General features: G+C 45.2%; 1 non-coding gene across 1 annotated transcript; it reads right to left on the bottom strand.

The window, feature by feature from the left end:
* Window positions 1-12,278: 12,278 nt before the first annotated feature.
* Window positions 12,279-12,362, bottom strand: Trnas-gga. Its single transcript is given in 2 exon segments — window positions 12,279-12,313; window positions 12,323-12,362. It is a non-coding gene; the product is annotated as a tRNA-Ser (tRNA).
* Between the last annotated feature and the right edge of the window lie 311 nt (window positions 12,363-12,673).

Here is a 12,673-nt window from a genome sequence, read left to right as displayed (position 1 = left end):
CTATAGGTTGAAAACCATCCAAGTGAAGGAAATATATACACTTCTGGCAGTTAGTGTTGCAACACCAGAAAGGATAGCATAACTGAATTTTTCCTACTGTGCATGTTCATACAAGCGACAAGACGTTATGAAATTGGTAATTCAGTTGGGAATATACAGGGAGCGAAGTTCAGTACACAAAATTGTGATCGCTAACAGTATCAATGGCTGTCACACTCAAGACACTGAATCAAAGGGTCCTTGGACGACAATCTCTATCAGATCAAACGTATCCGGAGAACGCTATGTAATGCGGAATTCACTGGTAGAAGTCACGAGAGGTGGATCCACATCTACAAAAGGAGGCGGCGCATACCGTGTTTTCAGTAGAGAAGCAGTAATAGCAGCGTGCGTGAGTTAGGGGTGCTCGGTGACTTCGACGTGGGCTAGTCATTGGATGTGACTGTGAAGTGGAAGCGCAAAGCAACAATGACAGTTGAACCAAGATCAGACATTAATGGGTGGGGACGGTCGAGCACTGAGCATTGCAGAGGTTGGATGTAAAAATCGCTTGCAATCGGCTCGAGAATCACTCGTAAGTGCTATCAGCAGTCCAGCTAACGCAGTGACAGTGCGCTAGAAGTTCAAAATAATGGGACAGAATGACCGAGAGTGTCCTAATAAAGGACACATTTTTGTAGTCAGTGCTAAGCGACTCTTGGAGTGGCGTAAAGAATGACGCCAGTGGACAGTGCATACCTGAAAACGTGAGATTTGGAGTGACAAATCGCTCCGTGTGTCGTGGCAATCCGTTGGAAGGATCTTTGTTTGACGAATGGCTTAAAATCGTTTTATGCCGCCATGTGTAGCGCCAACATGAACTACGGAGGAGGTAGTGGTATGGTGTGGAAGCATTTTTCGTGGTTACGATGTGATCCCGATATTACGCTTAACAAAAGGCTAAATGTGGAACGATATCAACGTAGTTTGCTCCATCGTGTAGTGTGTACAACAGATAAGCAATTCAGAGATGACAATACACAATCTCATAAAGCAGCGTTTATAAGGCAATGCTTGTGTACAATACCATTCCTGAAATGCCCGGAGTCCCGATCAGAACCGTTATGGAACACCTTTTGGGATGATTGTTGAACATGATTGAACCCTGAATTTACTTTCAAAATCTTTTCTTAAAGAATTTACTTTATTTACTGGCAATTCAGCAATAACATAACACATTTAAGCGTGGAAGTAGTTGCCACGGAGTAATTGATGAAAATGAAATTACGTTTAACTAATGGGAATTTTATTCATAAAAGCCTTTTCAAAAACAGATTTAAAATTTATTAGCAGAAAAACACCCTCGAAATATCAAGTTACAATTTTATTTAGAGGCAGAAAGAACAATATTGACAGCATGAGCCTTCGGGCTGAGAAGCTTGCCGCTCCCTTTCAACTCGGCCGTATTCACGACCGCTCACAACAACCTCTAAAATACTACACTGGTGCAAATCTGCAACACACCAGATTACTTTAAACTAATAATTTTAAGAACTCACACAAACACATTAACTATGCACCCCGCAAGAAGGATGGAAATGGTACAAAACACTCAAACTAAGAAATTATTGGCCACCGAAAGTGCAATTTGTTTTTTAAAAGGACTCTTACGGTGGAAGGGTGGCATCTTTATCAAAATGACTATTTAAATAAAACCCATGAAATTCAATCTTACATAAAGTGTGCAACATGCTCTCCATTACACATATACCGCTTCGCAAGATGATAGGCAAGATAAAAACATATTTCAGTAATTCGGCCTTTACACCTTAATTCTATAAATTCGTTAACACCGAATCCAACAAACATGACAGAGGCAGCTGTTAACGTATGGCAGATTGACAGGAGGATTACTGAACAACCCGAACCGCAGATTGCTCTAACCCTCCCCAATTCCACAAGGGAAAAACGGACCACCCAATTCACAAATAACCACCTTCCCGTGGGTGGGCAAATGGAGAAGAATGGTGGGGACGACACCAAAACAAAGCGGCTGGTGACCTCACCAAAAAACAAGTTGATTTTAACAAGTAAATGAAACAACATATCTCGAATCACTTAACTTCTAATAAACTGCAATTTCTGGCGAAGACCTGGTGCAGCACCCGCAAAGCTCTCCCGAACCGTCCGCTGCCAGCCACTTCAACGGACGCAGGAAGGCGCGCCGATCTCCCGTCTCGCGGCGTCGCAGCTCGCCCCGGCCAGACCGATGTCGTGGTTTCACTCCTGTTGCTCTCGTGTCGGCCGCGAAGCCACTACCCCTCGTAATACGGCGCGGGCCACTGGACTGACGTGGCGACCTCACATGCGCCGACGCTCAAGACGGACAAATCATCTTGTGTCCCAGTGCGCGACCGACCAACCGATCGATCCAACCGCCAATGACCATTGCCTGAACAAACTCGAGCAGACTGGCGGCCTAACACTTAATAGCACTCCGGACGACAGACAGACACTGACTGTCCCACACTGACCCGGCTGACCAACTAACCAGACTCGCCGAGACTGACAGACTGACTCTCTGGCGAGCTTAAAGCGCCCCTTAAATGCACGTGAACAGGCAACCTTTCCCCTTTTCCACCAGACGGAGACGCCAAAGCTGCGATTGCCACAGCGGCGCCACCGCCAGAAACGGAGGGCGACTGTTTCACACTATGCGCTGCGTCACGCTCTTTAAAACAGCAAATTTTTACCACGGCTCAATCATGGTTCAAACCACAACATCTAAAATCACTGCCTTGTCTTGTTACGGCTCTTGAAGAAGAATGGGCTGCCGTACCTCCCCAGGCATTGACATACATCATAGCGATCACTGAAAGAGGCTGGGGGTACTCATGATCAGATAGTGTACATTGGAACGGCATTCCATGCTGCTTCAAAAACGTGTCTGAGTTCGTTAATGTAGTTGTGGTGTGGTGACAGACCAGTCTGCTGCTGTCCAAAGTAATGGCTATGTGAATCAGAGGTGATCGTGTTATGTACGCAGTGGCACCTCATACCAACACGCTAGGTGCTGCTCGTTTATGAAGATGATTAGTCTGTTAACATGCGTGCTGCTAATTCTCCACATATGAATACATCCATAGAGATGCTGTACAGAGTAACAGTACTCATCTGAAAAGATACACCAGTGCCACTTGTGCAACGTTGTTGTGCCCGTTACTGTCGGCGCGCCCCTCTAATGCCGCGTTAAGGGGAGACGCAACAATTGCCACCGAGCCGAAGGTCCTTAGTGGTCGAGGCGTCGTTTCACAGTCTATGTGGATACCTGTCTTGCTGCAAAGGTGCCCTCAGGTCGTGACTCAAGGTACGTGACGATCAGTATGACCCCTCTCCGTAGAGCGATTACTATATCTGTGATCTCGGGAGCTATATACCTGCATTCGCTGTGACCCTGCGTGGTTAGCCCGGTCGATTCCATATACGGAAGACAGTCGTCGGTTCTCCACAAACCTTAGCAGTACTGTGGCGCGAAAATAAACAGCGACTCGGTAGGTTACGATACTGCCGCGATCTAATTCCAACAACCGGCATTCAAATGCGAGTTTTGTATGGATAACAGTACGTAATCTTTATTTACAGAATGTACTGGCGTTACTCCTATCTACTTTGAGCGGATGTGCTGAAATACTAATCATTCGTCTATCAAAGCAGGTAGTATACCTGAAACCTGTGTAATATTTGTTGCCTGCAGGTTTCAGGGCTCTACAACGTTAACGGCCAACTTTGCAGACGCCTCATGTGGCACGTGCAGTGTAATGGCGACTGCTTGCAAGGTAGTTGCGAGGAGTGGAGGTACCCTGTGATACGATTCGTTAATGAAGATTGCTACACAATTTTTTGCCATCGTGGAAGCCAACCACACTTCTACTTCTACAACATTTACTTCTACAAATGTGTACAATACTGGTTAGCTTCAAAAGTTCAAAGCATGTTAACACGTAGAATGCTCCCAATTTCACTACACACGTGCCTATAACACACTGCGATAAGCCATATCTAGACGCAACATTCGAGCGTCCTGCACAATTCAAGAATGGAATTGAAATTCAAGAAGAAAAGATGTCAACGATAAGATTTACTGATGACATTGTTGTCCTCAGTGAATGTTGGTAAGAACTTTATGTCCCGTCGGACGTTCGAGTCCTCCCTCGGGCATGGGTGCGTGTGTTTCTCCTTAGGATAATTTAGGTTAAATAGTGTGTAAGCTTAGGAACTGATGACCTTAGCAGTTAAGTCCCATAAGATTTCTCAAACATTTGAACTTTTTTTTAAGAACTTTATGACTCGAACAGTCTATTGGACGCATGCTGTGGACTCAGAATAAACAGAAGAAAGACGAATGTAATACACAGCAACAGAAATGAGATTAACGATAAACATACCATCAAAACTGGGGACCAGAAAGTGGACGCAGTGCAGGAATTCTATAAAGAAGACAGTCAACAGCCAAGGCTACATAAAATGATAAAATGTTTTTTATTCTTTTTTCTTTTTTTTAATTGAAGACAACTAGTTCCTACAGACTTCACTGTAGTCTTCAAGTCTTAACATCTTTAGTTGTAAAACATGTTCATTTTACGCTAAACCTGACGCTCACAAGAAGTCAAGTGGATTTCCGCTACCTTGGAACAAAAGTACCCGCAACGGCCCAAGGAAATGAAAAGGACGTAAAAAGCAGACTATAACTGCTAAAGGGAGCATTTCTGGCCAAACGAAGTCTACTAGTGTCAAACATTGGAATTAATCGGGGGAGAAATTACTCAGAATATACGCTTGGAGCACAGAATTGTTTGGAATGTGTCGCAGACTGTGAGGAAAGCCGAAAAGAATAGAAGTGTTTGAGATGTGGTGCTACAGAAGTAAACTGAAAAATAGATGAAGTGATAAGATTAGAAAAGTGGAGAGTATCCACAGAAAAGGTTAGGAGAGGCACTATGGAAAACATTGACAAGAAGGAGAAACAGCAAGATAACACAAGTGATAAGACCCCAAGGAAAAACCTACGTGGTTCTTGAGGGAGACTTACAGCGAAAAGACTTGGGAGAAGACGAAGACTGGAATATATCCAACGTTCTTGAAGATATTGGGCACAAGTGCTGCTGTGAGAAGAGGAGGTGGTGCAGGAGAGAAATTTGTGGCGAACCTGATGGGAAAACAGTCACGATACATCTTCAAATGGGACTGCTCTTCACGTGAAGTTTGGCCACTCAGATTAAATCATGAAAAGTGGCAAGACAGTGCTATCTTCGACAATGGCGACACATTTTACCCATATTACCCTTGGACTTGACATGTTATGTCAACACCGTTGGGCCTAAAGCATTAGTAACTTGGGCCGTGCCGGCCGGTGTGGCCGTGCGGTTCTAGGCGCTTTAGTCTGGAACGGCGTAACCGCTACGGTTGCAGGTTCGAATCCTGCCTCGGGCATGGATGTGTGTGATGTCCTTATGTTAGTTAGGTTTAAGTAGTTCGAAGTTCTAGGGGACTGATGATCTCAGATGTTAAGTCCCATAGTACTCAGAGCCATTTGAACCATTTTTGAAGTTCTCTTTATTCCGTGTTTTTTTCATTGTGAGAGTCTAAGAAAATGCAATCTCTTCTACGTGTAGGCCAAATATTATGCATCAGAAGTCAAGTGAGTGTTCTGATATATTTTTGTACCATTTCATGTAAACCGACTCTTTGTAAACCTACTTGCGAACTTTATTGAAGGCATAACATAAGCTTAGGACATTACAGTTCTTATTTTCTTTTCAGAACAGGATTGCAAGTACGAAGAGAAAAGATGTCGATAGTAGGATTGAGAGATAGCATATCCATTATTGTCTAAATTAAAAAATCTTTAAAGCATATGCTCTCTACAATGGACAAATACCCAGCATAAAAACGTGGTCAAAAGCGAAAAAAAGAGCAGAAAATTATGCTGAGGACCAAAAGGCAAGTAGCAACTAATTAACCACAAAATTTTGAGTGGATTCAATGGAAGTAAGTCACCCTTTTTGGAAGATAGATCTCTTCGCTGAACTGAAACAAAAATGGTGTCGGAAGCAGGTTGACTCAAGCAAAGAAATATTTCATTAGTTATACTGACCTACTGTTATTAAAACTTAATATGTTGAGCCCAACGATGTATGTACATGAACTTTGGACAGTAGGATAATCGGAAAAGAGCACATTCGAAGCAATTGAAACTTCGTCGAATGGAAAGACTTTCACATGTTGTGTTGGTACGAAATATTCGGAATGTCAAATAGTAACAAAGAAATACATATGTCAGAAATGATTTGGCAGAAAGAAGCTAAATTTTTGTAGATATCGAACGCTCCAGTAGGCAAGTATGTGGAAAGTTTATTCTCAGTGTTACGAATCATTCTCAAATGGGTTAAGATAGTATGGTAATTATTGCAGGTTTTCACAATGGAATGCAGAAAATCGAAATATCTTTTACTATAGCCGATAAGGACGTACGTTGTTCAAGTTTATATCCTTTACTACGTGTACTTGCTACCGTTGACACTAACTTTTAACGTACACTACCAGAAAAAGAAAACTAGTGTACCTTTCTAGAGGTACCCAATTGACCCAAGACTGATTTTTCCAACAGTGTATATAGAGTGCATGAAATAATTACATTTATAGATGAATAGTAGATGCGTTTCGGAGGTACCAGTTATCGACCCATACCCAAACACCCACATTAATACGGAATTTATTCTCCATGGGTGGCAATGCAGACTCTGTGGCATCCAGTCGATAGGAAAGATGGCGAATAGATACAGCCCTAGGACGTTATGCCAGGCCTGCTCTGCCTGTTCGGGTACTTCTGTAAGAGACGTTGGTTGACGAGTCACAAGAGTCACTGCTCATCCCATCATATCCGACATGCGTTCGACTGGAGACCAGTCTATGGTTCAAATGGCTCTGAGCACTATGGGACTCAACTGCTGAGGTCATTAGTCCCCTAGAACTTAGAACTAGTTAAACCTAACTAACCTAAGGACATCACAAACATCCATGCCCGAGGCAGGATTCGAACCTGCGACCGTAGCGGTCTTGCGGTTCCAGACTGCAGCGCCTTTAACCGCACGGCCACTTCGGCCGGCGGAGACCAGTCTGGTGCAGGGCAGAGAAGTTGCTGCACGTCTTACATAGCACGCTGAGCTTCACAGGCAGTTTGTGTGAGTGAGTATTGCCCTGTTGGAACAACACATCACCTTCCTGTAGTAAGAAAGGCCAAAGAACAACATTCTATAAGAGCCGAGTGGTGGTTAGAGCCCACTCCGGAAACTCTTTAGGTGAACGTGAGATGTAGCTTATTGCAGCCCAGACTATAAGATCTGGGGTGGAAAAAATGTGTCTAGGACGAATCCATTGTATGAGACAGTGCTGAGAAGGTCTATGTCGTATGAGCAAACGATCATCATTTGCGTGGAGACAGAATCTGCTTTCTTCACTGACTACCATGCTGCGCCATCCCATCATCCAACTGATCCTCTGACGGTAGCAATCGGCTGTGCACGTCGATAGTGTGGCGTGAATGGAAGACGGGAAAGAGGCGTGCATGCCAATAGTCCCACTGTTTATCTGTTAATAACCGGTCCATACAGTTCATGTTGACAAGTCTGGGCGGAACTGGAGGTATGCAATGGTGAGCACATCATGAGGCTACGAAACGTAATGGAACTGTTTAACTGGAGGAAACTCACGAGACTACTAGAGTGCTAGCGGTATTGATACAAAGTAAAGCAATGGCAACGATTAACAAAACAAAAATTGCATTACATCTACAACAATGTTGATGTTTCTTCAGAAAGGAACCCAAGGAATTCCGCAGAGTGAGAAAGAAGTGACGGAAGAAATATTAGAGTTTCTACAAGATGACTCAGTGGAATGTGTGGGTCACATACGCTTGACTGTGCGGGCAATGTCCAAGACGTATACTGTGACAACAATATGTGCTCAACAAGTGAAAGTGATACTGAAAAAGTTATCGAGTCACGTAGTCTATCACCCTTGTCCAGTAGGGAGCCAAAAATACACTCTCTAGTGGAAGGTGGTAAAGAAAAATCGTTGTCCAAGGAGCGGGTATTAAACATTATTACGTACATCGAATATCATACGTAGGAATATGACCGTGTAGTGCGTAAGAAAAACTATGGATATCCAAGGGAGGACAAGGGGCACTGGTCACAAAAACTGGTGCTTTCACGTTTCTAGGATACTCGAGTCCCGTTTACAGGATGTGCATGATAGTTAGCTACTACGTTAGGCTCATCAATCTGCGTGCGACGTAGATTACAGTGATTTCAATTGAAGTTGTGGATGGTTGCATAGCTTCTAGCAGTGCTGGAGAATTGAGAGGCGTAAGATAACGAAATATCGAACAAAGCGTCAACTTGACGATGCACAGCAAACTGCGAAATCGGACCGAAAATTTGTAGGTGTAATGAACAAAGTCATCCAATCGTTCAGTAAAGAACTTGTTTTCACTTCCGACCAATAGGGAATTGAAGAGGAAATGCATATGAAAGGAAAGCTGGAAATTAGAGATACCAAGAGGGTTGTATCAAGACCAACTAACATCAATGTTTTAATGCTTTCGTATACGATTATGGTGTCAATATAGATGGTAGATTAGCTGAAAAACTATTAATTGTGCTGCGAGAAGGTGGAGGTGCTGTGCTCCTTACGAGTTTTTTCCGTGCAGTACAGAATATTTACGTCACAGCAAGCAGTAGTGGAAAAAAGAGCGTAAGAGAACTACAACTCCGGCATGAGCACAGCTTTTGGCCAATAGCTGGTCAAAATAACTTGATTTTGCTTACTGCGTATAAAAATCATTCTCCTGTAGAGCAAATTATCCTTCCTGAAAAGTGCATGACATCGCAGTTCATAGCAACTGAGACTAATGGAGTCGCCCGCTGTGGCCAAGCGGTTCTAGGCGTTTCAGTGCGAAACCGCGCTGCTGCTGCGGTCGCAGGTTCGAATCCTGCCTTGAGCATGGATGTATGTGGTGTCCTTAGGTTAGTTAGGTTTAGGTAGTTCTAAGTCTAGGGGACTGCTGACCTAAGATGTTAAGTCCCATAGTGCTTAGAGTCATTTGAACCATTTTTGAGACTAATTGATAAATTCAGCCTCCGGATGTTTGTTTTTTTCTCGTACCCATATAATACATTACCGCACTGCCTGCAGCTACACCTTATAGGATAACCAGTTTCACGAAAGCGCCGCAACAGACTGTTTCACATTCGATTGCATACCATTACATTCTATCAGTTTTCATCACCCCCTTATACCAATGTAATTCTATGTGAATTCTCTAAGAGTGAATACCTAGCTCAACGTGCTGCAGCCGGCCGGGGTGGTCGAGCGGCTCTAGGCGTTACAGTCTGGAACCGCGCGACCGCTACGGTCGCAGGTTCGAATCCTGCCTTGGACGTGGATGTGTGTGACGTCCTTAGGTTAGTTAGGTTTAAGTAATTCTAAGTTCTAGGGGGCTGATGACCGCAGAAGTTAAGTCCGATAGTGCTCAGAGCCTTTTTTTTTTTTTTTTTTTTTTAAACGTGTTGCACGGTTTGTAATTCCCAAGAAGATCGCCTTCGAAACTGATGGTAGGAGTCTCTGTGGTCACTGTCGTTCACTGTTTTTCATTTTATATTCATGGTAAAAGTTAATGGTTTCTTTTGAACATTTATTGAATGTCAACTATGTCCATTATGTGAAGTGCAATACATACATCCCACAGAACGTTGATCTCTGCACGGCCTGGACACTCATTTTCTGTCACCCTCCTGATGCACGGGTGAGTCATTAGCCGCTAATATTTTCCCTGTTATATTTCTTAACACAACACTTTCAAATAAGCCTTACTAAAGTTTGAACTCAAGGGGTTCTTGTCACACACAAAAAAAAAAAAAGGTTCAAATGGCTCTGAGCACTATGGGACTTAACTTCTGAGGTCATCAGTCCCCTAGAACTTAGAACTACTTAAACCTAACTAACCTACGGACATCACACACATCCATGCCCGAGGCAGGACTCGAACCTGTGACCGTAGCGGTCGCGCGGTTCCAGACTGAAGCGCCTAGAAACGCTCGGCCACTCCACAACAAAAGACTCTGGCAGTGGAAGCCTATGCAGTTAAAGAAAACGGCCTAACGTTGCTGAGCTGACATAAACTGATCGTGATGGGCACTGAAGAAGGGGAGGCAAATGAAGTGGCAGCCACGCCCGCGCCTGCTCGCTATCGGCGCCGCGAGTCAAGTCGTCGCGTCCGCAACCCCGGAGCCGGCTGTTAATCAAGTTATCGCAGCTGGCGCTGCAGCCGCGCGGGCCGTGCTCCGCTCCTCCGGCCTCGCGGCACCCTGTTGCATTTTTAATGAAGAGCTTTCGGAAGCGAAGCTGAAATATGGGCGCGCCGCGCGCAGCGCGCAGTGTTCGCAATTAATCAGCAGCGCGCGCGAGGTGGCAACATCCTGCGCCCAACAGCCCCGCGCTCGCCGGAATTTTAAACTCCATCAATCAAATTCACACTGGCGGCGACCCGTTGTTTATAAACAAGTGCGAGCGCCCCACAAAAGGCGAGCCTTTAATCACGGGCCTTTTAGTCTGCGGGCGCTCGCTGTTGTGTGCGTATCTGCGCGACCGCTGACACCTCTGCGGTCGCGGCTGGTGCCGGCGAGTTAGATGGAGGCCGCCGCCGTGTGCGTGAGTGCGGCGGCGTCTGTGTACGCCCGTGCGTCCGCAAACGCTCGTGCGTGAGTGTTTGTGCGTGTGCCGCGCGCGGAGCGCTCTGCGGTGTGACGCGGTCCTTGACGTGGCTCTGCCCGGATTTATAAATATTCATGCCGCAATAAATTGTGCAGCCTAGCGGAGCTGGTAACTAACTATTAATCAGCTGAGCCGACAGCGTGCGTAACGTGATGAATGAAATCCGCGCACGACAGAAACAGATGTATTAATACTGAGTGCGCGCAGCGCACGGCCTGTCGCCTACCGGATCTACGCTCCCGATCAGAGCCATCTAGGGCCCGTGTGGCTGATGATAATGCCGGTGATGACGACGACGATGACGATGACGTCGACGGCGATGGGCTGCATGCTGACGTCAGCGGGCCGCTGAGGCCACGTGGCAGCGTTGCCGCATAGGGACCGCAGACGAGTACGGCCGTCACGTGGGTTGCCGGTCGTTAATTTGCTACGTTGCTCTCCTGTCAGCTGCCGACAGAGCCGCACCGGCATCTTCTCTCGCTTCGAACTGCTGAGCCTAGTTTCCCACAACTTGATATAACCGGGGAGCTGCTTTGCTGGTGGACCGTGGAAAGCGTAATAGGACCTGTAATGTTCCGATTATATGCATATGACCTGTTACAGGGGCGGGCAGGAATCTTGCACGTGTGCGGTGCACTTGCACGCGAGCAGTTAACAGGTGTTCCGCGTGCACACAGGGGCAAGGTGACCACCTACTTATCTCCCATCCCCACCATACCTTTTGTCCGCTCCTTCCTCTGTAATGCGTTTTGTTTCCTAGCTTGCTTTATTGAGTGAATGAATAAGGTTAGTAGGAGTGCTTGAAAGAAATCATGGTTTGAAAGAGTACCTATTACCTACGATACGTTTTATTTAATTATCGCCGGCCGGTGTGGCCGAGCGGTTCTAAGCGCTACAGTCTGGAACAGCGCGGTCGCTACGGTCGCAGGTTCGAATCCTGCCTCGGGCATGGATGTGTATGATGTCCTTAGGTTAGTTAGGTTTAAGTTCTAGGGGACTGATGACCTCGGCAGTTAAGTCCCATAGTGCTCAGAGCCATTTGAACCATTTAATTATCACAGGTGGAGTTTACAATACGTTTAATATCTGGAACAAAATTTCTACATACAGACAAACACAAACAGTTACGTAAATTTTCATCACTGATGTTTGCTCTTAACCGAGACTTATTAATTCAGCAAATGGTTTTCCAGCTCTCGCTATATTAAGCGCAGTCTTATAACTTTCACACACCGCTGGGCTATTATTGTTGTCGTCCTGAAAACTTGAAAACAGTGCTCCATAAAATGTTAAATCAGTTAGATGAGAGACATGACGAGAGAAAGTCGCAGATCTCTCATGACAACAGCAGCTACGACAAATTCAAATGGCTCTGAGCAGTATGGGACTTTACTGCTGTGGTCATCAGTCCCCCAGAACTTAGAACTACTTAAACCTAGCTAACCTAAGGACATCACACACATCCATGCCCGAGGCAGGATTCGAACCTGCGACCATAGTGGTCGCGCGGTTCCAGACTGTAGTGCCTAGAACCGCTCGGCCACTCGGGCCAGCCAACTACGACAGATTCATCTGGTATCGTCAGATCGCTCTTCTTAAGCTCAGTCAATTCCCCATCCGCTCAGAAACCGACAATAAATTGTACTCGTCCTTGTGAAATTTATTATAATGGCCTTCAATACTAAACTTCCGTTGACCAGCGAGAATACTGCCACATAGTAAACATTTCGAATTTTCACGTTTTTGCACAAAGAAAAAATGAATTCTCCCATTACTTTTTAAAAGATAGCGACTCTCCACTTCTCCGTTTCTTGAAATACAACGTTCACTACATAGTGCTCGCTTCGTATCAACGACCGCA

Source organism: Schistocerca americana, chromosome 5 (genome assembly GCF_021461395.2).
Source record: "Schistocerca americana isolate TAMUIC-IGC-003095 chromosome 5, iqSchAmer2.1, whole genome shotgun sequence".
In the NCBI taxonomy this organism is placed as follows: Eukaryota; Metazoa; Arthropoda; class Insecta; order Orthoptera; family Acrididae; genus Schistocerca; species Schistocerca americana.
This window is presented reverse-complemented; position numbering and strand designations above follow the sequence as displayed.